This window comes from Anomaloglossus baeobatrachus, unplaced genomic scaffold, assembly GCF_048569485.1.
Source record: "Anomaloglossus baeobatrachus isolate aAnoBae1 unplaced genomic scaffold, aAnoBae1.hap1 Scaffold_5184, whole genome shotgun sequence".
Lineage (NCBI taxonomy): Eukaryota > Metazoa > Chordata > Amphibia > Anura > Aromobatidae > Anomaloglossus > Anomaloglossus baeobatrachus.
Window position 1 is genome coordinate 1 of NW_027444548.1, and position 21,243 is coordinate 21,243.

A 21,243-nucleotide genomic window follows, 5' to 3' on the forward strand; every position below is an offset into this window, starting at 1 on the left:
TCATATTAGCCCGATTAGCGAATTGAAATGAATTTTTATCTAACACACTTTTTACTTGCTTTATTCATCCAAATAGCAAACTCATCACCACTCAACTTCACCAACTCTGCTATGTCCCGTGCAGTATCTTGTTGTCAGTCTAATCTAGATCATGTGTAATTGAATGGAATAGATCCCTTTTGGACAAAGTGGAGTCAGATGCTGCAGTGACCACAGGTGTGAGAGGATCTACAATTGGCATCTGGTGTTATCTCTCTGCTTCCACTCCAAATAAAGTTACCTGTTGTTACCTGAACGTCAAATACTAAGAATGGGCGGCCTATGAAAGAATTAGTACTTTCATTAAGTATACTAAACCGGCTAATTGGGAATAGACAAACTGTAAAAAGCCCTCTGAGAAAGCCCCTCTCTAACCTTTGTTAGTAAGCTTTTCTGTAGCCTGCCTGTTGATGTATTTTCGGTTTGAACAGTGCACAACATGAAGAGACGGAACACTGGCGGCTTGTCACAATGCCCCCCGATGACATCACAATAGCGCTGCTGCCTAGAAAACAAGCTGCGCAGAAGAAGTTGTTCTTTGGGTGGGAGGGTGGGCTAGTGGAAGGAGGGGGCAATCTCTTTTTTTCCCGGGTGGTAGGGGGATGACAGGAGAAGGGAAGCGGGTGGTGAGAAAGGTACAGAGGGCAGGGTTTGGGGGCTGGGAAGGAAAGGGAAAAGATTAGGGTTTGGGGATGATGAAAGGGCTTTCTACGGGTAAGGATGGCAAAGGGTGGCAGTGACGGAAAGTCAGGCAACCTGTCCTGTCCGTCTTTTTGTATCGTGAATTGGAAAGACTGCAAGGGGGAGGGGAGTTGCTTGCGCCCTAAAGGAGGAGTTATTCAGATTCATTGCAGTGGGCGGCGGCTGCAAAACGCACCATTCTTCTTGTTTTTGCTCTGCAAAGCAGCCTTTTCAAGGGTTGGCTTGGGTGACAAAATGTCTTGTGTAGGCGTGGGTTTGTCTCCCTCTCGCTCTCTCTCCCTAAGATGTGTCCGGCATAGGCCAGGGTGCCACTCGAGGCCCAAACCAATTCTGGTTATCGCTTCTCGGCCTTTTGGCTAAGATCAAGTGTAGTATCTGTTCTTATCAGTTTAATATCTGATACGTCCCCTATCTGGGGACCATATATTAAATGGATTTTTAGAACAGGGAGATGGAAAAAGAGCTTGCTCTGTCCACTCCACGCATTGACCTGGTATTGCAGTACCTCCAGGAACGGTGCACCCCTTCTTAACCCAGTTTCCAAAAGCAGAACTCGATTCACCTGATTCATATTAGCCCGATTAGCGAATTGAAATGAATTTTTATCTAACACACTTTTTACTTGCTTTATTCATCCAAATAGCAAACTCATCACCACTCAACTTCACCAACTCTGCTATGTCCCGTGCAGTATCTTGTTGTCAGTCTAATCTAGATCATGTGTAATTGAATGGAATAGATCCCTTTTGGACAAAGTGGAGTCAGATGCTGCAGTGACCACAGGTGTGAGAGGATCTACAATTGGCATCTGGTGTTATCTCTCTGCTTCCACTCCAAATAAAGTTACCTGTTGTTACCTGAACGTCAAATACTAAGAATGGGCGGCCTATGAAAGAATTAGTACTTTCATTAAGTATACTAAACCGGCTAATTGGGAATAGACAAACTGTAAAAAGCCCTCTGAGAAAGCCCCTCTCTAACCTTTGTTAGTAAGCTTTTCTGTAGCCTGCCTGTTGATGTATTTTCGGTTTGAACAGTGCACAACATGAAGAGACGGAACACTGGCGGCTTGTCACAATGCCCCCCGATGACATCACAATAGCGCTGCTGCCTAGAAAACAAGCTGCGCAGAAGAAGTTGTTCTTTGGGTGGGAGGGTGGGCTAGTGGAAGGAGGGGGCAATCTCTTTTTTTCCCGGGTGGTAGGGGGATGACAGGAGAAGGGAAGCGGGTGGTGAGAAAGGTACAGAGGGCAGGGTTTGGGGGCTGGGAAGGAAAGGGAAAAGATTAGGGTTTGGGGATGATGAAAGGGCTTTCTACGGGTAAGGATGGCAAAGGGTGGCAGTGACGGAAAGTCAGGCAACCTGTCCTGTCCGTCTTTTTGTATCGTGAATTGGAAAGACTGCAAGGGGGAGGGGAGTTGCTTGCGCCCTAAAGGAGGAGTTATTCAGATTCATTGCAGTGGGCGGCGGCTGCAAAACGCACCATTCTTCTTGTTTTTGCTCTGCAAAGCAGCCTTTTCAAGGGTTGGCTTGGGTGACAAAATGTCTTGTGTAGGCGTGGGTTTGTCTCCCTCTCGCTCTCTCTCCCTAAGATGTGTCCGGCATAGGCCAGGGTGCCACTCGAGGCCCAAACCAATTCTGGTTATCGCTTCTCGGCCTTTTGGCTAAGATCAAGTGTAGTATCTGTTCTTATCAGTTTAATATCTGATACGTCCCCTATCTGGGGACCATATATTAAATGGATTTTTAGAACAGGGAGATGGAAAAAGAGCTTGCTCTGTCCACTCCACGCATTGACCTGGTATTGCAGTACCTCCAGGAACGGTGCACCCCTTCTTAACCCAGTTTCCAAAAGCAGAACTCGATTCACCTGATTCATATTAGCCCGATTAGCGAATTGAAATGAATTTTTATCTAACACACTTTTTACTTGCTTTATTCATCCAAATAGCAAACTCATCACCACTCAACTTCACCAACTCTGCTATGTCCCGTGCAGTATCTTGTTGTCAGTCTAATCTAGATCATGTGTAATTGAATGGAATAGATCCCTTTTGGACAAAGTGGAGTCAGATGCTGCAGTGACCACAGGTGTGAGAGGATCTACAATTGGCATCTGGTGTTATCTCTCTGCTTCCACTCCAAATAAAGTTACCTGTTGTTACCTGAACGTCAAATACTAAGAATGGGCGGCCTATGAAAGAATTAGTACTTTCATTAAGTATACTAAACCGGCTAATTGGGAATAGACAAACTGTAAAAAGCCCTCTGAGAAAGCCCCTCTCTAACCTTTGTTAGTAAGCTTTTCTGTAGCCTGCCTGTTGATGTATTTTCGGTTTGAACAGTGCACAACATGAAGAGACGGAACACTGGCGGCTTGTCACAATGCCCCCCGATGACATCACAATAGCGCTGCTGCCTAGAAAACAAGCTGCGCAGAAGAAGTTGTTCTTTGGGTGGGAGGGTGGGCTAGTGGAAGGAGGGGGCAATCTCTTTTTTTCCCGGGTGGTAGGGGGATGACAGGAGAAGGGAAGCGGGTGGTGAGAAAGGTACAGAGGGCAGGGTTTGGGGGCTGGGAAGGAAAGGGAAAAGATTAGGGTTTGGGGATGATGAAAGGGCTTTCTACGGGTAAGGATGGCAAAGGGTGGCAGTGACGGAAAGTCAGGCAACCTGTCCTGTCCGTCTTTTTGTATCGTGAATTGGAAAGACTGCAAGGGGGAGGGGAGTTGCTTGCGCCCTAAAGGAGGAGTTATTCAGATTCATTGCAGTGGGCGGCGGCTGCAAAACGCACCATTCTTCTTGTTTTTGCTCTGCAAAGCAGCCTTTTCAAGGGTTGGCTTGGGTGACAAAATGTCTTGTGTAGGCGTGGGTTTGTCTCCCTCTCGCTCTCTCTCCCTAAGATGTGTCCGGCATAGGCCAGGGTGCCACTCGAGGCCCAAACCAATTCTGGTTATCGCTTCTCGGCCTTTTGGCTAAGATCAAGTGTAGTATCTGTTCTTATCAGTTTAATATCTGATACGTCCCCTATCTGGGGACCATATATTAAATGGATTTTTAGAACAGGGAGATGGAAAAAGAGCTTGCTCTGTCCACTCCACGCATTGACCTGGTATTGCAGTACCTCCAGGAACGGTGCACCCCTTCTTAACCCAGTTTCCAAAAGCAGAACTCGATTCACCTGATTCATATTAGCCCGATTAGCGAATTGAAATGAATTTTTATCTAACACACTTTTTACTTGCTTTATTCATCCAAATAGCAAACTCATCACCACTCAACTTCACCAACTCTGCTATGTCCCGTGCAGTATCTTGTTGTCAGTCTAATCTAGATCATGTGTAATTGAATGGAATAGATCCCTTTTGGACAAAGTGGAGTCAGATGCTGCAGTGACCACAGGTGTGAGAGGATCTACAATTGGCATCTGGTGTTATCTCTCTGCTTCCACTCCAAATAAAGTTACCTGTTGTTACCTGAACGTCAAATACTAAGAATGGGCGGCCTATGAAAGAATTAGTACTTTCATTAAGTATACTAAACCGGCTAATTGGGAATAGACAAACTGTAAAAAGCCCTCTGAGAAAGCCCCTCTCTAACCTTTGTTAGTAAGCTTTTCTGTAGCCTGCCTGTTGATGTATTTTCGGTTTGAACAGTGCACAACATGAAGAGACGGAACACTGGCGGCTTGTCACAATGCCCCCCGATGACATCACAATAGCGCTGCTGCCTAGAAAACAAGCTGCGCAGAAGAAGTTGTTCTTTGGGTGGGAGGGTGGGCTAGTGGAAGGAGGGGGCAATCTCTTTTTTTCCCGGGTGGTAGGGGGATGACAGGAGAAGGGAAGCGGGTGGTGAGAAAGGTACAGAGGGCAGGGTTTGGGGGCTGGGAAGGAAAGGGAAAAGATTAGGGTTTGGGGATGATGAAAGGGCTTTCTACGGGTAAGGATGGCAAAGGGTGGCAGTGACGGAAAGTCAGGCAACCTGTCCTGTCCGTCTTTTTGTATCGTGAATTGGAAAGACTGCAAGGGGGAGGGGAGTTGCTTGCGCCCTAAAGGAGGAGTTATTCAGATTCATTGCAGTGGGCGGCGGCTGCAAAACGCACCATTCTTCTTGTTTTTGCTCTGCAAAGCAGCCTTTTCAAGGGTTGGCTTGGGTGACAAAATGTCTTGTGTAGGCGTGGGTTTGTCTCCCTCTCGCTCTCTCTCCCTAAGATGTGTCCGGCATAGGCCAGGGTGCCACTCGAGGCCCAAACCAATTCTGGTTATCGCTTCTCGGCCTTTTGGCTAAGATCAAGTGTAGTATCTGTTCTTATCAGTTTAATATCTGATACGTCCCCTATCTGGGGACCATATATTAAATGGATTTTTAGAACAGGGAGATGGAAAAAGAGCTTGCTCTGTCCACTCCACGCATTGACCTGGTATTGCAGTACCTCCAGGAACGGTGCACCCCTTCTTAACCCAGTTTCCAAAAGCAGAACTCGATTCACCTGATTCATATTAGCCCGATTAGCGAATTGAAATGAATTTTTATCTAACACACTTTTTACTTGCTTTATTCATCCAAATAGCAAACTCATCACCACTCAACTTCACCAACTCTGCTATGTCCCGTGCAGTATCTTGTTGTCAGTCTAATCTAGATCATGTGTAATTGAATGGAATAGATCCCTTTTGGACAAAGTGGAGTCAGATGCTGCAGTGACCACAGGTGTGAGAGGATCTACAATTGGCATCTGGTGTTATCTCTCTGCTTCCACTCCAAATAAAGTTACCTGTTGTTACCTGAACGTCAAATACTAAGAATGAGCGGCCTATGAAAGAATTAGTACTTTCATTAAGTATACTAAACCGGCTAATTGGGAATAGACAAACTGTAAAAAGCCCTCTGAGAAAGCCCCTCTCTAACCTTTGTTAGTAAGCTTTTCTGTAGCCTGCCTGTTGATGTATTTTCGGTTTGAACAGTGCACAACATGAAGAGACGGAACACTGGCGGCTTGTCACAATGCCCCCCGATGACATCACAATAGCGCTGCTGCCTAGAAAACAAGCTGCGCAGAAGAAGTTGTTCTTTGGGTGGGAGGGTGGGCTAGTGGAAGGAGGGGGCAATCTCTTTTTTTCCCGGGTGGTAGGGGGATGACAGGAGAAGGGAAGCGGGTGGTGAGAAAGGTACAGAGGGCAGGGTTTGGGGGCTGGGAAGGAAAGGGAAAAGATTAGGGTTTGGGGATGATGAAAGGGCTTTCTACGGGTAAGGATGGCAAAGGGTGGCAGTGACGGAAAGTCAGGCAACCTGTCCTGTCCGTCTTTTTGTATCGTGAATTGGAAAGACTGCAAGGGGGAGGGGAGTTGCTTGCGCCCTAAAGGAGGAGTTATTCAGATTCATTGCAGTGGGCGGCGGCTGCAAAACGCACCATTCTTCTTGTTTTTGCTCTGCAAAGCAGCCTTTTCAAGGGTTGGCTTGGGTGACAAAATGTCTTGTGTAGGCGTGGGTTTGTCTCCCTCTCGCTCTCTCTCCCTAAGATGTGTCCGGCATAGGCCAGGGTGCCACTCGAGGCCCAAACCAATTCTGGTTATCGCTTCTCGGCCTTTTGGCTAAGATCAAGTGTAGTATCTGTTCTTATCAGTTTAATATCTGATACGTCCCCTATCTGGGGACCATATATTAAATGGATTTTTAGAACAGGGAGATGGAAAAAGAGCTTGCTCTGTCCACTCCACGCATTGACCTGGTATTGCAGTACCTCCAGGAACGGTGCACCCCTTCTTAACCCAGTTTCCAAAAGCAGAACTCGATTCACCTGATTCATATTAGCCCGATTAGCGAATTGAAATGAATTTTTATCTAACACACTTTTTACTTGCTTTATTCATCCAAATAGCAAACTCATCACCACTCAACTTCACCAACTCTGCTATGTCCCGTGCAGTATCTTGTTGTCAGTCTAATCTAGATCATGTGTAATTGAATGGAATAGATCCCTTTTGGACAAAGTGGAGTCAGATGCTGCAGTGACCACAGGTGTGAGAGGATCTACAATTGGCATCTGGTGTTATCTCTCTGCTTCCACTCCAAATAAAGTTACCTGTTGTTACCTGAACGTCAAATACTAAGAATGGGCGGCCTATGAAAGAATTAGTACTTTCATTAAGTATACTAAACCGGCTAATTGGGAATAGACAAACTGTAAAAAGCCCTCTGAGAAAGCCCCTCTCTAACCTTTGTTAGTAAGCTTTTCTGTAGCCTGCCTGTTGATGTATTTTCGGTTTGAACAGTGCACAACATGAAGAGACGGAACACTGGCGGCTTGTCACAATGCCCCCCGATGACATCACAATAGCGCTGCTGCCTAGAAAACAAGCTGCGCAGAAGAAGTTGTTCTTTGGGTGGGAGGGTGGGCTAGTGGAAGGAGGGGGCAATCTCTTTTTTTCCCGGGTGGTAGGGGGATGACAGGAGAAGGGAAGCGGGTGGTGAGAAAGGTACAGAGGGCAGGGTTTGGGGGCTGGGAAGGAAAGGGAAAAGATTAGGGTTTGGGGATGATGAAAGGGCTTTCTACGGGTAAGGATGGCAAAGGGTGGCAGTGACGGAAAGTCAGGCAACCTGTCCTGTCCGTCTTTTTGTATCGTGAATTGGAAAGACTGCAAGGGGGAGGGGAGTTGCTTGCGCCCTAAAGGAGGAGTTATTCAGATTCATTGCAGTGGGCGGCGGCTGCAAAACGCACCATTCTTCTTGTTTTTGCTCTGCAAAGCAGCCTTTTCAAGGGTTGGCTTGGGTGACAAAATGTCTTGTGTAGGCGTGGGTTTGTCTCCCTCTCGCTCTCTCTCCCTAAGATGTGTCCGGCATAGGCCAGGGTGCCACTCGAGGCCCAAACCAATTCTGGTTATCGCTTCTCGGCCTTTTGGCTAAGATCAAGTGTAGTATCTGTTCTTATCAGTTTAATATCTGATACGTCCCCTATCTGGGGACCATATATTAAATGGATTTTTAGAACAGGGAGATGGAAAAAGAGCTTGCTCTGTCCACTCCACGCATTGACCTGGTATTGCAGTACCTCCAGGAACGGTGCACCCCTTCTTAACCCAGTTTCCAAAAGCAGAACTCGATTCACCTGATTCATATTAGCCCGATTAGCGAATTGAAATGAATTTTTATCTAACACACTTTTTACTTGCTTTATTCATCCAAATAGCAAACTCATCACCACTCAACTTCACCAACTCTGCTATGTCCCGTGCAGTATCTTGTTGTCAGTCTAATCTAGATCATGTGTAATTGAATGGAATAGATCCCTTTTGGACAAAGTGGAGTCAGATGCTGCAGTGACCACAGGTGTGAGAGGATCTACAATTGGCATCTGGTGTTATCTCTCTGCTTCCACTCCAAATAAAGTTACCTGTTGTTACCTGAACGTCAAATACTAAGAATGGGCGGCCTATGAAAGAATTAGTACTTTCATTAAGTATACTAAACCGGCTAATTGGGAATAGACAAACTGTAAAAAGCCCTCTGAGAAAGCCCCTCTCTAACCTTTGTTAGTAAGCTTTTCTGTAGCCTGCCTGTTGATGTATTTTCGGTTTGAACAGTGCACAACATGAAGAGACGGAACACTGGCGGCTTGTCACAATGCCCCCCGATGACATCACAATAGCGCTGCTGCCTAGAAAACAAGCTGCGCAGAAGAAGTTGTTCTTTGGGTGGGAGGGTGGGCTAGTGGAAGGAGGGGGCAATCTCTTTTTTTCCCGGGTGGTAGGGGGATGACAGGAGAAGGGAAGCGGGTGGTGAGAAAGGTACAGAGGGCAGGGTTTGGGGGCTGGGAAGGAAAGGGAAAAGATTAGGGTTTGGGGATGATGAAAGGGCTTTCTACGGGTAAGGATGGCAAAGGGTGGCAGTGACGGAAAGTCAGGCAACCTGTCCTGTCCGTCTTTTTGTATCGTGAATTGGAAAGACTGCAAGGGGGAGGGGAGTTGCTTGCGCCCTAAAGGAGGAGTTATTCAGATTCATTGCAGTGGGCGGCGGCTGCAAAACGCACCATTCTTCTTGTTTTTGCTCTGCAAAGCAGCCTTTTCAAGGGTTGGCTTGGGTGACAAAATGTCTTGTGTAGGCGTGGGTTTGTCTCCCTCTCGCTCTCTCTCCCTAAGATGTGTCCGGCATAGGCCAGGGTGCCACTCGAGGCCCAAACCAATTCTGGTTATCGCTTCTCGGCCTTTTGGCTAAGATCAAGTGTAGTATCTGTTCTTATCAGTTTAATATCTGATACGTCCCCTATCTGGGGACCATATATTAAATGGATTTTTAGAACAGGGAGATGGAAAAAGAGCTTGCTCTGTCCACTCCACGCATTGACCTGGTATTGCAGTACCTCCAGGAACGGTGCACCCCTTCTTAACCCAGTTTCCAAAAGCAGAACTCGATTCACCTGATTCATATTAGCCCGATTAGCGAATTGAAATGAATTTTTATCTAACACACTTTTTACTTGCTTTATTCATCCAAATAGCAAACTCATCACCACTCAACTTCACCAACTCTGCTATGTCCCGTGCAGTATCTTGTTGTCAGTCTAATCTAGATCATGTGTAATTGAATGGAATAGATCCCTTTTGGACAAAGTGGAGTCAGATGCTGCAGTGACCACAGGTGTGAGAGGATCTACAATTGGCATCTGGTGTTATCTCTCTGCTTCCACTCCAAATAAAGTTACCTGTTGTTACCTGAACGTCAAATACTAAGAATGGGCGGCCTATGAAAGAATTAGTACTTTCATTAAGTATACTAAACCGGCTAATTGGGAATAGACAAACTGTAAAAAGCCCTCTGAGAAAGCCCCTCTCTAACCTTTGTTAGTAAGCTTTTCTGTAGCCTGCCTGTTGATGTATTTTCGGTTTGAACAGTGCACAACATGAAGAGACGGAACACTGGCGGCTTGTCACAATGCCCCCCGATGACATCACAATAGCGCTGCTGCCTAGAAAACAAGCTGCGCAGAAGAAGTTGTTCTTTGGGTGGGAGGGTGGGCTAGTGGAAGGAGGGGGCAATCTCTTTTTTTCCCGGGTGGTAGGGGGATGACAGGAGAAGGGAAGCGGGTGGTGAGAAAGGTACAGAGGGCAGGGTTTGGGGGCTGGGAAGGAAAGGGAAAAGATTAGGGTTTGGGGATGATGAAAGGGCTTTCTACGGGTAAGGATGGCAAAGGGTGGCAGTGACGGAAAGTCAGGCAACCTGTCCTGTCCGTCTTTTTGTATCGTGAATTGGAAAGACTGCAAGGGGGAGGGGAGTTGCTTGCGCCCTAAAGGAGGAGTTATTCAGATTCATTGCAGTGGGCGGCGGCTGCAAAACGCACCATTCTTCTTGTTTTTGCTCTGCAAAGCAGCCTTTTCAAGGGTTGGCTTGGGTGACAAAATGTCTTGTGTAGGCGTGGGTTTGTCTCCCTCTCGCTCTCTCTCCCTAAGATGTGTCCGGCATAGGCCAGGGTGCCACTCGAGGCCCAAACCAATTCTGGTTATCGCTTCTCGGCCTTTTGGCTAAGATCAAGTGTAGTATCTGTTCTTATCAGTTTAATATCTGATACGTCCCCTATCTGGGGACCATATATTAAATGGATTTTTAGAACAGGGAGATGGAAAAAGAGCTTGCTCTGTCCACTCCACGCATTGACCTGGTATTGCAGTACCTCCAGGAACGGTGCACCCCTTCTTAACCCAGTTTCCAAAAGCAGAACTCGATTCACCTGATTCATATTAGCCCGATTAGCGAATTGAAATGAATTTTTATCTAACACACTTTTTACTTGCTTTATTCATCCAAATAGCAAACTCATCACCACTCAACTTCACCAACTCTGCTATGTCCCGTGCAGTATCTTGTTGTCAGTCTAATCTAGATCATGTGTAATTGAATGGAATAGATCCCTTTTGGACAAAGTGGAGTCAGATGCTGCAGTGACCACAGGTGTGAGAGGATCTACAATTGGCATCTGGTGTTATCTCTCTGCTTCCACTCCAAATAAAGTTACCTGTTGTTACCTGAACGTCAAATACTAAGAATGGGCGGCCTATGAAAGAATTAGTACTTTCATTAAGTATACTAAACCGGCTAATTGGGAATAGACAAACTGTAAAAAGCCCTCTGAGAAAGCCCCTCTCTAACCTTTGTTAGTAAGCTTTTCTGTAGCCTGCCTGTTGATGTATTTTCGGTTTGAACAGTGCACAACATGAAGAGACGGAACACTGGCGGCTTGTCACAATGCCCCCCGATGACATCACAATAGCGCTGCTGCCTAGAAAACAAGCTGCGCAGAAGAAGTTGTTCTTTGGGTGGGAGGGTGGGCTAGTGGAAGGAGGGGGCAATCTCTTTTTTTCCCGGGTGGTAGGGGGATGACAGGAGAAGGGAAGCGGGTGGTGAGAAAGGTACAGAGGGCAGGGTTTGGGGGCTGGGAAGGAAAGGGAAAAGATTAGGGTTTGGGGATGATGAAAGGGCTTTCTACGGGTAAGGATGGCAAAGGGTGGCAGTGACGGAAAGTCAGGCAACCTGTCCTGTCCGTCTTTTTGTATCGTGAATTGGAAAGACTGCAAGGGGGAGGGGAGTTGCTTGCGCCCTAAAGGAGGAGTTATTCAGATTCATTGCAGTGGGCGGCGGCTGCAAAACGCACCATTCTTCTTGTTTTTGCTCTGCAAAGCAGCCTTTTCAAGGGTTGGCTTGGGTGACAAAATGTCTTGTGTAGGCGTGGGTTTGTCTCCCTCTCGCTCTCTCTCCCTAAGATGTGTCCGGCATAGGCCAGGGTGCCACTCGAGGCCCAAACCAATTCTGGTTATCGCTTCTCGGCCTTTTGGCTAAGATCAAGTGTAGTATCTGTTCTTATCAGTTTAATATCTGATACGTCCCCTATCTGGGGACCATATATTAAATGGATTTTTAGAACAGGGAGATGGAAAAAGAGCTTGCTCTGTCCACTCCACGCATTGACCTGGTATTGCAGTACCTCCAGGAACGGTGCACCCCTTCTTAACCCAGTTTCCAAAAGCAGAACTCGATTCACCTGATTCATATTAGCCCGATTAGCGAATTGAAATGAATTTTTATCTAACACACTTTTTACTTGCTTTATTCATCCAAATAGCAAACTCATCACCACTCAACTTCACCAACTCTGCTATGTCCCGTGCAGTATCTTGTTGTCAGTCTAATCTAGATCATGTGTAATTGAATGGAATAGATCCCTTTTGGACAAAGTGGAGTCAGATGCTGCAGTGACCACAGGTGTGAGAGGATCTACAATTGGCATCTGGTGTTATCTCTCTGCTTCCACTCCAAATAAAGTTACCTGTTGTTACCTGAACGTCAAATACTAAGAATGGGCGGCCTATGAAAGAATTAGTACTTTCATTAAGTATACTAAACCGGCTAATTGGGAATAGACAAACTGTAAAAAGCCCTCTGAGAAAGCCCCTCTCTAACCTTTGTTAGTAAGCTTTTCTGTAGCCTGCCTGTTGATGTATTTTCGGTTTGAACAGTGCACAACATGAAGAGACGGAACACTGGCGGCTTGTCACAATGCCCCCCGATGACATCACAATAGCGCTGCTGCCTAGAAAACAAGCTGCGCAGAAGAAGTTGTTCTTTGGGTGGGAGGGTGGGCTAGTGGAAGGAGGGGGCAATCTCTTTTTTTCCCGGGTGGTAGGGGGATGACAGGAGAAGGGAAGCGGGTGGTGAGAAAGGTACAGAGGGCAGGGTTTGGGGGCTGGGAAGGAAAGGGAAAAGATTAGGGTTTGGGGATGATGAAAGGGCTTTCTACGGGTAAGGATGGCAAAGGGTGGCAGTGACGGAAAGTCAGGCAACCTGTCCTGTCCGTCTTTTTGTATCGTGAATTGGAAAGACTGCAAGGGGGAGGGGAGTTGCTTGCGCCCTAAAGGAGGAGTTATTCAGATTCATTGCAGTGGGCGGCGGCTGCAAAACGCACCATTCTTCTTGTTTTTGCTCTGCAAAGCAGCCTTTTCAAGGGTTGGCTTGGGTGACAAAATGTCTTGTGTAGGCGTGGGTTTGTCTCCCTCTCGCTCTCTCTCCCTAAGATGTGTCCGGCATAGGCCAGGGTGCCACTCGAGGCCCAAACCAATTCTGGTTATCGCTTCTCGGCCTTTTGGCTAAGATCAAGTGTAGTATCTGTTCTTATCAGTTTAATATCTGATACGTCCCCTATCTGGGGACCATATATTAAATGGATTTTTAGAACAGGGAGATGGAAAAAGAGCTTGCTCTGTCCACTCCACGCATTGACCTGGTATTGCAGTACCTCCAGGAACGGTGCACCCCTTCTTAACCCAGTTTCCAAAAGCAGAACTCGATTCACCTGATTCATATTAGCCCGATTAGCGAATTGAAATGAATTTTTATCTAACACACTTTTTACTTGCTTTATTCATCCAAATAGCAAACTCATCACCACTCAACTTCACCAACTCTGCTATGTCCCGTGCAGTATCTTGTTGTCAGTCTAATCTAGATCATGTGTAATTGAATGGAATAGATCCCTTTTGGACAAAGTGGAGTCAGATGCTGCAGTGACCACAGGTGTGAGAGGATCTACAATTGGCATCTGGTGTTATCTCTCTGCTTCCACTCCAAATAAAGTTACCTGTTGTTACCTGAACGTCAAATACTAAGAATGGGCGGCCTATGAAAGAATTAGTACTTTCATTAAGTATACTAAACCGGCTAATTGGGAATAGACAAACTGTAAAAAGCCCTCTGAGAAAGCCCCTCTCTAACCTTTGTTAGTAAGCTTTTCTGTAGCCTGCCTGTTGATGTATTTTCGGTTTGAACAGTGCACAACATGAAGAGACGGAACACTGGCGGCTTGTCACAATGCCCCCCGATGACATCACAATAGCGCTGCTGCCTAGAAAACAAGCTGCGCAGAAGAAGTTGTTCTTTGGGTGGGAGGGTGGGCTAGTGGAAGGAGGGGGCAATCTCTTTTTTTCCCGGGTGGTAGGGGGATGACAGGAGAAGGGAAGCGGGTGGTGAGAAAGGTACAGAGGGCAGGGTTTGGGGGCTGGGAAGGAAAGGGAAAAGATTAGGGTTTGGGGATGATGAAAGGGCTTTCTACGGGTAAGGATGGCAAAGGGTGGCAGTGACGGAAAGTCAGGCAACCTGTCCTGTCCGTCTTTTTGTATCGTGAATTGGAAAGACTGCAAGGGGGAGGGGAGTTGCTTGCGCCCTAAAGGAGGAGTTATTCAGATTCATTGCAGTGGGCGGCGGCTGCAAAACGCACCATTCTTCTTGTTTTTGCTCTGCAAAGCAGCCTTTTCAAGGGTTGGCTTGGGTGACAAAATGTCTTGTGTAGGCGTGGGTTTGTCTCCCTCTCGCTCTCTCTCCCTAAGATGTGTCCGGCATAGGCCAGGGTGCCACTCGAGGCCCAAACCAATTCTGGTTATCGCTTCTCGGCCTTTTGGCTAAGATCAAGTGTAGTATCTGTTCTTATCAGTTTAATATCTGATACGTCCCCTATCTGGGGACCATATATTAAATGGATTTTTAGAACAGGGAGATGGAAAAAGAGCTTGCTCTGTCCACTCCACGCATTGACCTGGTATTGCAGTACCTCCAGGAACGGTGCACCCCTTCTTAACCCAGTTTCCAAAAGCAGAACTCGATTCACCTGATTCATATTAGCCCGATTAGCGAATTGAAATGAATTTTTATCTAACACACTTTTTACTTGCTTTATTCATCCAAATAGCAAACTCATCACCACTCAACTTCACCAACTCTGCTATGTCCCGTGCAGTATCTTGTTGTCAGTCTAATCTAGATCATGTGTAATTGAATGGAATAGATCCCTTTTGGACAAAGTGGAGTCAGATGCTGCAGTGACCACAGGTGTGAGAGGATCTACAATTGGCATCTGGTGTTATCTCTCTGCTTCCACTCCAAATAAAGTTACCTGTTGTTACCTGAACGTCAAATACTAAGAATGGGCGGCCTATGAAAGAATTAGTACTTTCATTAAGTATACTAAACCGGCTAATTGGGAATAGACAAACTGTAAAAAGCCCTCTGAGAAAGCCCCTCTCTAACCTTTGTTAGTAAGCTTTTCTGTAGCCTGCCTGTTGATGTATTTTCGGTTTGAACAGTGCACAACATGAAGAGACGGAACACTGGCGGCTTGTCACAATGCCCCCCGATGACATCACAATAGCGCTGCTGCCTAGAAAACAAGCTGCGCAGAAGAAGTTGTTCTTTGGGTGGGAGGGTGGGCTAGTGGAAGGAGGGGGCAATCTCTTTTTTTCCCGGGTGGTAGGGGGATGACAGGAGAAGGGAAGCGGGTGGTGAGAAAGGTACAGAGGGCAGGGTTTGGGGGCTGGGAAGGAAAGGGAAAAGATTAGGGTTTGGGGATGATGAAAGGGCTTTCTACGGGTAAGGATGGCAAAGGGTGGCAGTGACGGAAAGTCAGGCAACCTGTCCTGTCCGTCTTTTTGTATCGTGAATTGGAAAGACTGCAAGGGGGAGGGGAGTTGCTTGCGCCCTAAAGGAGGAGTTATTCAGATTCATTGCAGTGGGCGGCGGCTGCAAAACGCACCATTCTTCTTGTTTTTGCTCTGCAAAGCAGCCTTTTCAAGGGTTGGCTTGGGTGACAAAATGTCTTGTGTAGGCGTGGGTTTGTCTCCCTCTCGCTCTCTCTCCCTAAGATGTGTCCGGCATAGGCCAGGGTGCCACTCGAGGCCCAAACCAATTCTGGTTATCGCTTCTCGGCCTTTTGGCTAAGATCAAGTGTAGTATCTGTTCTTATCAGTTTAATATCTGATACGTCCCCTATCTGGGGACCATATATTAAATGGATTTTTAGAACAGGGAGATGGAAAAAGAGCTTGCTCTGTCCACTCCACGCATTGACCTGGTATTGCAGTACCTCCAGGAACGGTGCACCCCTTCTTAACCCAGTTTCCAAAAGCAGAACTCGATTCACCTGATTCATATTAGCCCGATTAGCGAATTGAAATGAATTTTTATCTAACACACTTTTTACTTGCTTTATTCATCCAAATAGCAAACTCATCACCACTCAACTTCACCAACTCTGCTATGTCCCGTGCAGTATCTTGTTGTCAGTCTAATCTAGATCATGTGTAATTGAATGGAATAGATCCCTTTTGGACAAAGTGGAGTCAGATGCTGCAGTGACCACAGGTGTGAGAGGATCTACAATTGGCATCTGGTGTTATCTCTCTGCTTCCACTCCAAATAAAGTTACCTGTTGTTACCTGAACGTCAAATACTAAGAATGGGCGGCCTATGAAAGAATTAGTACTTTCATTAAGTATACTAAACTGGCTAATTGGGAATAGACAAACTGTAAAAAGCCCTCTGAGAAAGCCCCTCTCTAACCTTTGTTAGTAAGCTTTTCTGTAGCCTGCCTGTTGATGTATTTTCGGTTTGAACAGTGCACAACATGAAGAGACGGAACACTGGCGGCTTGTCACAATGCCCCCCGATGACATCACAATAGCGCTGCTGCCTAGAAAACAAGCTGCGCAGAAGAAGTTGTTCTTTGGGTGGGAGGGTGGGCTAGTGGAAGGAGGGGGCAATCTCTTTTTTTCCCGGGTGGTAGGGGGATGACAGGAGAAGGGAAGCGGGTGGTGAGAAAGGTACAGAGGGCAGGGTTTGGGGGCTGGGAAGGAAAGGGAAAAGATTAGGGTTTGGGGATGATGAAAGGGCTTTCTACGGGTAAGGATGGCAAAGGGTGGCAGTGACGGAAAGTCAGGCAACCTGTCCTGTCCGTCTTTTTGTATCGTGAATTGGAAAGACTGCAAGGGGGAGGGGAGTTGCTTGCGCCCTAAAGGAGGAGTTATTCAGATTCATTGCAGTGGGCGGCGGCTGCAAAACGCACCATTCTTCTTGTTTTTGCTCTGCAAAGCAGCCTTTTCAAGGGTTGGCTTGGGTGACAAAATGTCTTGTGTAGGCGTGGGTTTGTCTCCCTCTCGCTCTCTCTCCCTAAGATGTGTCCGGCATAGGCCAGGGTGCCACTCGAGGCCCAAACCAATTCTGGTTATCGCTTCTCGGCCTTTTGGCTAAGATCAAGTGTAGTATCTGTTCTTATCAGTTTAATATCTGATACGTCCCCTATCTGGGGACCATATATTAAATGGATTTTTAGAACAGGGAGATGGAAAAAGAGCTTGCTCTGTCCACTCCACGCATTGACCTGGTATTGCAGTACCTCCAGGAACGGTGCACCCCTTCTTAACCCAGTTTCCAAAAGCAGAACTCGATTCACCTGATTCATATTAGCCCGATTAGCGAATTGAAATGAATTTTTATCTAACACACTTTTTACTTGCTTTATTCATCCAAATAGCAAACTCATCACCACTCAACTTCACCAACTCTGCTATGTCCCGTGCAGTATCTTGTTGTCAGTCTAATCTAGATCATGTGTAATTGAATGGAATAGATCCCTTTTGGACAAAGTGGAGTCAGATGCTGCAGTGACCACAGGTGTGAGAGGATCTACAATTGGCATCTGGTGTTATCTCTCTGCTTCCACTCCAAATAAAGTTACCTGTTGTTACCTGAACGTCAAATACTAAGAATGGGCGGCCTATGAAAGAATTAGTACTTTCATTAAGTATACTAAACCGGCTAATTGGGAATAGACAAACTGTAAAAAGCCCTCTGAGAAAGCCCCTCTCTAACCTTTGTTAGTAAGCTTTTCTGTAGCCTGCCTGTTGATGTATTTTCGGTTTGAACAGTGCACAACATGAAGAGACGGAACACTGGCGGCTTGTCACAATGCCCCCCGATGACATCACAATAGCGCTGCTGCCTAGAAAACAAGCTGCGCAGAAGAAGTTGTTCTTTGGGTGGGAGGGTGGGCTAGTGGAAGGAGGGGGCAATCTCTTTTTTTCCCGGGTGGTAGGGGGATGACAGGAGAAGGGAAGCGGGTGGTGAGAAAGGTACAGAGGGCAGGGTTTGGGGGCTGGGAAGGAAAGGGAAAAGATTAGGGTTTGGGGATGATGAAAGGGCTTTCTACGGGTAAGGATGGCAAAGGGTGGCAGTGACGGAAAGTCAGGCAACCTGTCCTGTCCGTCTTTTTGTATCGTGAATTGGAAAGACTGCAAGGGGGAGGGGAGTTGCTTGCGCCCTAAAGGAGGAGTTATTCAGATTCATTGCAGTGGGCGGCGGCTGCAAAACGCACCATTCTTCTTGTTTTTGCTCTGCAAAGCAGCCTTTTCAAGGGTTGGCTTGGGTGACAAAATGTCTTGTGTAGGCGTGGGTTTGTCTCCCTCTCGCTCTCTCTCCCTAAGATGTGTCCGGCATAGGCCAGGGTGCCACTCGAGGCCCAAACCAATTCTGGTTATCGCTTCTCGGCCTTTTGGCTAAGATCAAGTGTAGTATCTGTTCTTATCAGTTTAATATCTGATACGTCCCCTATCTGGGGACCATATATTAAATGGATTTTTAGAACAGGGAGATGGAAAAAGAGCTTGCTCTGTCCACTCCACGCATTGACCTGGTATTGCAGTACCTCCAGGAACGGTGCACCCCTTCTTAACCCAGTTTCCAAAAGCAGAACTCGATTCACCTGATTCATATTAGCCCGATTAGCGAATTGAAATGAATTTTTATCTAACACACTTTTTACTTGCTTTATTCATCCAAATAGCAAACTCATCACCACTCAACTTCACCAACTCTGCTATGTCCCGTGCAGTATCTTGTTGTCAGTCTAATCTAGATCATGTGTAATTGAATGGAATAGATCCCTTTTGGACAAAGTGGAGTCAGATGCTGCAGTGACCACAGGTGTGAGAGGATCTACAATTGGCATCTGGTGTTATCTCTCTGCTTCCACTCCAAATAAAGTTACCTGTTGTTACCTGAACGTCAAATACTAAGAATGGGCGGCCTATGAAAGAATTAGTACTTTCATTAAGTATACTAAACCGGCTAATTGGGAATAGACAAACTGTAAAAAGCCCTCTGAGAAAGCCCCTCTCTAACCTTTGTTAGTAAGCTTTTCTGTAGCCTGCCTGTTGATGTATTTTCGGTTTGAACAGTGCACAACATGAAGAGACGGAACACTGGCGGCTTGTCACAATGCCCCCCGATGACATCACAATAGCGCTGCTGCCTAGAAAACAAGCTGCGCAGAAGAAGTTGTTCTTTGGGTGGGAGGGTGGGCTAGTGGAAGGAGGGGGCAATCTCTTTTTTTCCCGGGTGGTAGGGGGATGACAGGAGAAGGGAAGCGGGTGGTGAGAAAGGTACAGAGGGCAGGGTTTGGGGGCTGGGAAGGAAAGGGAAAAGATTAGGGTTTGGGGATGATGAAAGGGCTTTCTACGGGTAAGGATGGCAAAGGGTGGCAGTGACGGAAAGTCAGGCAACCTGTCCTGTCCGTCTTTTTGTATCGTGAATTGGAAAGACTGCAAGGGGGAGGGGAGTTGCTTGCGCCCTAAAGGAGGAGTTATTCAGATTCATTGCAGTGGGCGGCGGCTGCAAAACGCACCATTCTTCTTGTTTTTGCTCTGCAAAGCAGCCTTTTCAAGGGTTGGCTTGGGTGACAAAATGTCTTGTGTAGGCGTGGGTTTGTCTCCCTCTCGCTCTCTCTCCCTAAGATGTGTCCGGCATAGGCCAGGGTGCCACTCGAGGCCCAAACCAATTCTGGTTATCGCTTCTCGGCCTTTTGGCTAAGATCAAGTGTAGTATCTGTTCTTATCAGTTTAATATCTGATACGTCCCCTATCTGGGGACCATATATTAAATGGATTTTTAGAACAGGGAGATGGAAAAAGAGCTTGCTCTGTCCACTCCACGCATTGACCTGGTATTGCAGTACCTCCAGGAACGGTGCACCCCTTCTTAACCCAGTTTCCAAAAGCAGAACTCGATTCACCTGATTCATATTAGCCCGATTAGCGAATTGAAATGAATTTTTATCTAACACACTTTTTACTTGCTTTATTCATCCAAATAGCAAACTCATCACCACTCAACTTCACCAACTCTGCTATGTCCCGTGCAGTATCTTGTTGTCAGTCTAATCTAGATCATGTGTAATTGAATGGAATAGATCCCTTTTGGACAAAGTGGAGTCAGATGCTGCAGTGACCACAGGTGTGAGAGGATCTACAATTGGCATCTGGTGTTATCTCTCTGCTTCCACTCCAAATAAAGTTACCTGTTGTTACCTGAACGTCAAATACTAAGAATGGGCGGCCTATGAAAGAATTAGTACTTTCATTAAGTATACTAAACCGGCTAATTGGGAATAGACAAACTGTAAAAAGCCCTCTGAGAAAGCCCCTCTCTAACCTTTGTTAGTAAGCTTTTCTGTAGCCTGCCTGTTGATGTATTTTCGGTTTGAACAGTGCACAACATGAAGAGACGGAACACTGGCGGCTTGTCACAATGCCCCCCGATGACATCACAATAGCGCTGCTGCCTAGAAAACAAGCTGCGCAGAAGAAGTTGTTCTTTGGGTGGGAGGGTGGGCTAGTGGAAGGAGGGGGCAATCTCTTTTTTTCCCGGGTGGTAGGGGGATGACAGGAGAAGGGAAGCGGGTGGTGAGAAAGGTACAGAGGGCAGGGTTTGGGGGCTGGGAAGGAAAGGGAAAAGATTAGGGTTTGGGGATGATGAAAGGGCTTTCTACGGGTAAGGATGGCAAAGGGTGGCAGTGACGGAAAGTCAGGCAACCTGTCCTGTCCGTCTTTTTGTATCGTGAATTGGAAAGACTGCAAGGGGGAGGGGAGTTGCTTGCGCCCTAAAGGAGGAGTTATTCAGATTCATTGCAGTGGGCGGCAGCTGCAAAACGCACCATTCTTCTTGTTTTTGCTCTGCAAAGCAGCCTTTTCAAGGGTTGGCTTGGGTGACAAAATGTCTTGTGTAGGCGTGGGTTTGTCTCCCTCTCGCTCTCTCTCCCTAAGATGTGTCCGGCATAGGCCAGGGTGCCACTCGAGGCCCAAACCAATTCTGGTTATCGCTTCTCGGCCTTTTGGCTAAGATCAAGTGTAGTATCTGTTCTTATCAGTTTAATATCTGATACGTCCCCTATCTGGGGACCATATATTAAATGGATTTTTAGAACAGGGAGATGGAAAAAGAGCTTGCTCTGTCCACTCCACGCATTGACCTGGTATTGCAGTACCTCCAGGAACGGTGCACCCCTTCTTAACCCAGTTTCCAAAAGCAGAACTCGATTCACCTGATTCATATTAGCCCGATTAGCGAATTGAAATGAATTTTTATCTAACACACTTTTTACTTGCTTTATTCATCCAAATAGCAAACTCATCACCACTCAACTTCACCAACTCTGCTATGTCCCGTGCAGTATCTTGTTGTCAGTCTAATCTAGATCATGTGTAATTGAATGGAATAGATCCCTTTTGGACAAAGTGGAGTCAGATGCTGCAGTGACCACAGGTGTGAGAGGATCTACAATTGGCATCTGGTGTTATCTCTCTGCTTCCACTCCAAATAAAGTTACCTGTTGTTACCTGAACGTCAAATACTAAGAATGGG

The 21,243-nt window shown here is 46.6% G+C and overlaps 16 non-coding genes across 16 annotated transcripts; all 16 read left to right on the forward strand.

Moving 5' to 3' along the window:
* The first annotated feature begins 1,077 nt into the window (after nucleotides 1-1,077).
* On the forward strand, nucleotides 1,078-1,268 carry LOC142282710 (U2 spliceosomal RNA). The gene has a single exon (XR_012744547.1). It is a non-coding gene; the product is annotated as a U2 spliceosomal RNA (small nuclear RNA).
* A 1,117-nt stretch (nucleotides 1,269-2,385) lies between these two features.
* Nucleotides 2,386-2,576, forward strand: LOC142282722 (U2 spliceosomal RNA). Its single transcript, XR_012744558.1, has one exon. It is a non-coding gene; the product is annotated as a U2 spliceosomal RNA (small nuclear RNA).
* Nucleotides 2,577-3,693: 1,117 nt separating this feature from the next.
* LOC142282724 (U2 spliceosomal RNA) lies at nucleotides 3,694-3,884 on the forward strand. The gene has a single exon (XR_012744560.1). It is a non-coding gene; the product is annotated as a U2 spliceosomal RNA (small nuclear RNA).
* Nucleotides 3,885-5,001: 1,117 nt separating this feature from the next.
* On the forward strand, nucleotides 5,002-5,192 carry LOC142282725 (U2 spliceosomal RNA). Its single transcript, XR_012744561.1, has one exon. It is a non-coding gene; the product is annotated as a U2 spliceosomal RNA (small nuclear RNA).
* Nucleotides 5,193-6,309: 1,117 nt separating this feature from the next.
* LOC142282726 (U2 spliceosomal RNA) lies at nucleotides 6,310-6,500 on the forward strand. The gene has a single exon (XR_012744562.1). It is a non-coding gene; the product is annotated as a U2 spliceosomal RNA (small nuclear RNA).
* Nucleotides 6,501-7,617: 1,117 nt separating this feature from the next.
* On the forward strand, nucleotides 7,618-7,808 carry LOC142282711 (U2 spliceosomal RNA). Its single transcript, XR_012744548.1, has one exon. It is a non-coding gene; the product is annotated as a U2 spliceosomal RNA (small nuclear RNA).
* Nucleotides 7,809-8,925: 1,117 nt separating this feature from the next.
* LOC142282712 (U2 spliceosomal RNA) lies at nucleotides 8,926-9,116 on the forward strand. The gene has a single exon (XR_012744549.1). It is a non-coding gene; the product is annotated as a U2 spliceosomal RNA (small nuclear RNA).
* A 1,117-nt stretch (nucleotides 9,117-10,233) lies between these two features.
* Nucleotides 10,234-10,424, forward strand: LOC142282713 (U2 spliceosomal RNA). Its single transcript, XR_012744550.1, has one exon. It is a non-coding gene; the product is annotated as a U2 spliceosomal RNA (small nuclear RNA).
* Nucleotides 10,425-11,541: 1,117 nt separating this feature from the next.
* LOC142282714 (U2 spliceosomal RNA) lies at nucleotides 11,542-11,732 on the forward strand. Its single transcript, XR_012744551.1, has one exon. It is a non-coding gene; the product is annotated as a U2 spliceosomal RNA (small nuclear RNA).
* Nucleotides 11,733-12,849: 1,117 nt separating this feature from the next.
* On the forward strand, nucleotides 12,850-13,040 carry LOC142282715 (U2 spliceosomal RNA). Its single transcript, XR_012744552.1, has one exon. It is a non-coding gene; the product is annotated as a U2 spliceosomal RNA (small nuclear RNA).
* Nucleotides 13,041-14,157: 1,117 nt separating this feature from the next.
* On the forward strand, nucleotides 14,158-14,348 carry LOC142282716 (U2 spliceosomal RNA). Its single transcript, XR_012744553.1, has one exon. It is a non-coding gene; the product is annotated as a U2 spliceosomal RNA (small nuclear RNA).
* A 1,117-nt stretch (nucleotides 14,349-15,465) lies between these two features.
* LOC142282717 (U2 spliceosomal RNA) lies at nucleotides 15,466-15,656 on the forward strand. The gene has a single exon (XR_012744554.1). It is a non-coding gene; the product is annotated as a U2 spliceosomal RNA (small nuclear RNA).
* A 1,117-nt stretch (nucleotides 15,657-16,773) lies between these two features.
* Nucleotides 16,774-16,964, forward strand: LOC142282718 (U2 spliceosomal RNA). The gene has a single exon (XR_012744555.1). It is a non-coding gene; the product is annotated as a U2 spliceosomal RNA (small nuclear RNA).
* A 1,117-nt stretch (nucleotides 16,965-18,081) lies between these two features.
* On the forward strand, nucleotides 18,082-18,272 carry LOC142282719 (U2 spliceosomal RNA). Its single transcript, XR_012744556.1, has one exon. It is a non-coding gene; the product is annotated as a U2 spliceosomal RNA (small nuclear RNA).
* Nucleotides 18,273-19,389: 1,117 nt separating this feature from the next.
* On the forward strand, nucleotides 19,390-19,580 carry LOC142282721 (U2 spliceosomal RNA). Its single transcript, XR_012744557.1, has one exon. It is a non-coding gene; the product is annotated as a U2 spliceosomal RNA (small nuclear RNA).
* Nucleotides 19,581-20,697: 1,117 nt separating this feature from the next.
* LOC142282723 (U2 spliceosomal RNA) lies at nucleotides 20,698-20,888 on the forward strand. The gene has a single exon (XR_012744559.1). It is a non-coding gene; the product is annotated as a U2 spliceosomal RNA (small nuclear RNA).
* Nucleotides 20,889-21,243: the final 355 nt, after the last annotated feature.